We start from the raw sequence: 2,756 nt of genomic DNA, 5'->3' as shown, positions 1-2,756 counted from the left end.
ATTTAAAAACTTGTGGGTTATTTTGAAAATTTTCAAACTTTCTTAAACAATAATTAAGTAATTGTCACCTCTACTCAATTATTAAGACTTGTGTCACCTACACCTCATTTTAAAACTCTTTTGTCACCTGTGGCCCAAACCCCCAAGTAACATGGTGGAATATAACATTTCCATGTACATGTATGAAATAGATAAAATATTACAAAAAGACTTTCAGATACATCTTGGTAATAGCCAGTGTAATACCAAAAAATACACCATATTATTGATAATATTTATGAATTTTAAAACTTATCATAAGCACATGAAATCATCAGTTCCTGTTACCAGGAGACAGGAGCTATCTTGGTAATCAAACTTTTTACCATTTCAAAAATCACAAGGAAAAGCTTTGGAGTACCTTCAAGAAGAAAGAAAATACCAACAATAAAAAAATTGAGAGAAAAGCAAAACACAAATATCTAGCCAAAAATAACAAAATACAAAAAACCAAATGAGACAGACTCGTATTTATCGTCATAATTGGGCAGAATTACCAGATGTTGAAGAAAGTATATAGAGGTACAAGTATTTACAAGAATTATAAGTCAATGTTGATTAAATCTCTTTGTTATTGTGTTGCCTTGTTTCACTCGATAGTTGACGAAGCACAAGGAGCAGAATCATCTGAAAATACAAAAAACAGCAGCCTTCAAACAAGTAAAGTCAGACTATGGCTTCAAGTATTTGTCTTTACATTCTTTACTCTTGGTGGACAAGCAGCTGGCAATCTGTTGGGCACGGTATACTATAAACAAGGTGGACAAAGCAGATGGATTGCTACATCGGCACAAACTGCTGGCTTTCCAATTCTCCTGCCTTTTTTTTGCTATCCTTCACCCAAAAATCACGATGATCAACAACTTAGCATTGATCACCAGTCTTCTGTACTTGTTCGCGCTTCGGTTTAAATCTTCCTTGGCTTATTTCAAGTAGCAAACTCTATGTTGTTTACAATTAGTGTACAGTACATTCCGGTCTCTACCTACTCTCTGGTTTTCAATTCTCAATTGGTGTTCACCGCCCTCACTTCATTCTTCCTCAACGGACAAAAAATGACAGAAATTATACTTGAACTCCATCTTGCTTTTCTCTTTCTCATCCTCAGTCATTATTTTCCAAGATGAGATGAGTGATAGCGGAGAAATATATTAGAAATCTCTGTTTATAGGATTTGCTGCTACAAATCTAGAGTCTCTAGGTTACACTTTGCAGTTCTTGCTAACAAAATCGGCGTTCCAGAAGGTCTTCAAAAGTGGCACATTAAAAGTTGTCATGAAAGTATCTTTTTTTATCGGTATGTTAGTGACAATTGCTTCTAGTATAGGGCTTTTTGCAAGTGGCGAATAGAATGATTTGGAAAAGGAAATGAGAGAGTTCAGATCAGGGAAATTGTCATATGTTATGAACTTGGTTTGGATTGCCATTTCTTGGCAGTTATATGTTGTTGGTTCAGTTGGATTGACAGTTAAGTTATACATTAACTAAAACCAGCAACACAAGCAAATCGTCAGCAATAATAAGTGAAAGAACATTCTCACCAGCTAATAGCAAGGTATCAGTACTATACCTCTTTCTGTGCAAATCCATAACGCTCGTCAAGATTAGCACGATAGCTTGGAAATGGGACTTTTCTTGTAATAAGTGTCTTTCCTCTGTTATAAGAATGGTTTTCTTCCAGAAAATACAAAAGGCATGGATAGAATAATTTGATAAACACTTTGCGTTACTATGATCACCATAAAGTAGTGGTTTTCAATGGTGAAGCCACAAGGAAAGCAAATTTATTTTCTAAATAAGAGGGTGGAGCTGATTTATCTACCAGGTTTACTTTCTTCTTTCGTCATTTTAAATATAGAGAAAAAAGATGTGTCATGTAACATACATGTAAATTACTGCAATTACCATAAAACAACCATAACATTACTGGTACGTTCCCACAACTGAGGTCTGGGGAGGGCAGTGTTTGTAGACCTTACACAACCCTAGATAAAGGAAACACATGAAACCAAGCTGAGTATCCTGGACACTATTAGTCAAGAAAGAATTAGAGAGCTTAGCAACGACAACATGCTTCACTCTTCCCCTGTCAATTCACTTGATCAACATCCTTTGCAGCACAAATACAGACCTATATCCCTATAAAATCAAATCCCAACAACTTAAATCAAATGTAGGAAAACCCTTACAAGGATATCATATATGCAGATTAAGAAGAAAAAAGAGTAGACTTGAGTCAAACTGAGATTGTATCTGAGAGCAACTTAAGAAAACAAGTATTCACAGGCTACATACTTCCCAGAATAATTAATAGAAACCAACAGAAATGCTTCTTGAGTCAAACTGAGATTGTATCTCAGAGGAACTTAAGAAATCAAGTATTCACAGGCTACATACTTCCCAGAATAATTAATAGAAACCAACATAAATGCTTCATGATTATTATTGAAAATCAATGTGACGCAAACCTGATCAACGCGTATCTGCCAAAAACCAGATTACTGCTTTATATCCAGCTTACCAAGTCAGTTAGCCGGTAATCTTTCAGTTGCAATGTTAGGAGAGAAATAAATATTTCAATCATGATCAGTAATCAGTCAGCAAGTAGTAATAGAAAAGTAATCAAAAAAATAATAACATTATTACAACATGGATTATATATAATCAGAAGAATTAAAATAATGTTAACATTAAACTATTCAACTTATCCATGGATG

General features: G+C 34.5%; 1 pseudogene; it reads left to right on the top strand.

The window, feature by feature from the left end:
- The first annotated feature begins 532 nt into the window (after positions 1 to 532).
- On the top strand, positions 533 to 1,566 carry LOC107861212 (annotated as a pseudogene).
- Positions 1,567 to 2,756: the final 1,190 nt, after the last annotated feature.

Source organism: Capsicum annuum, chromosome 2 (assembly GCF_002878395.1).
Source record: "Capsicum annuum cultivar UCD-10X-F1 chromosome 2, UCD10Xv1.1, whole genome shotgun sequence".
Classification (NCBI taxonomy): domain Eukaryota; kingdom Viridiplantae; phylum Streptophyta; class Magnoliopsida; order Solanales; family Solanaceae; genus Capsicum; species Capsicum annuum.
This window is presented reverse-complemented; position numbering and strand designations above follow the sequence as displayed.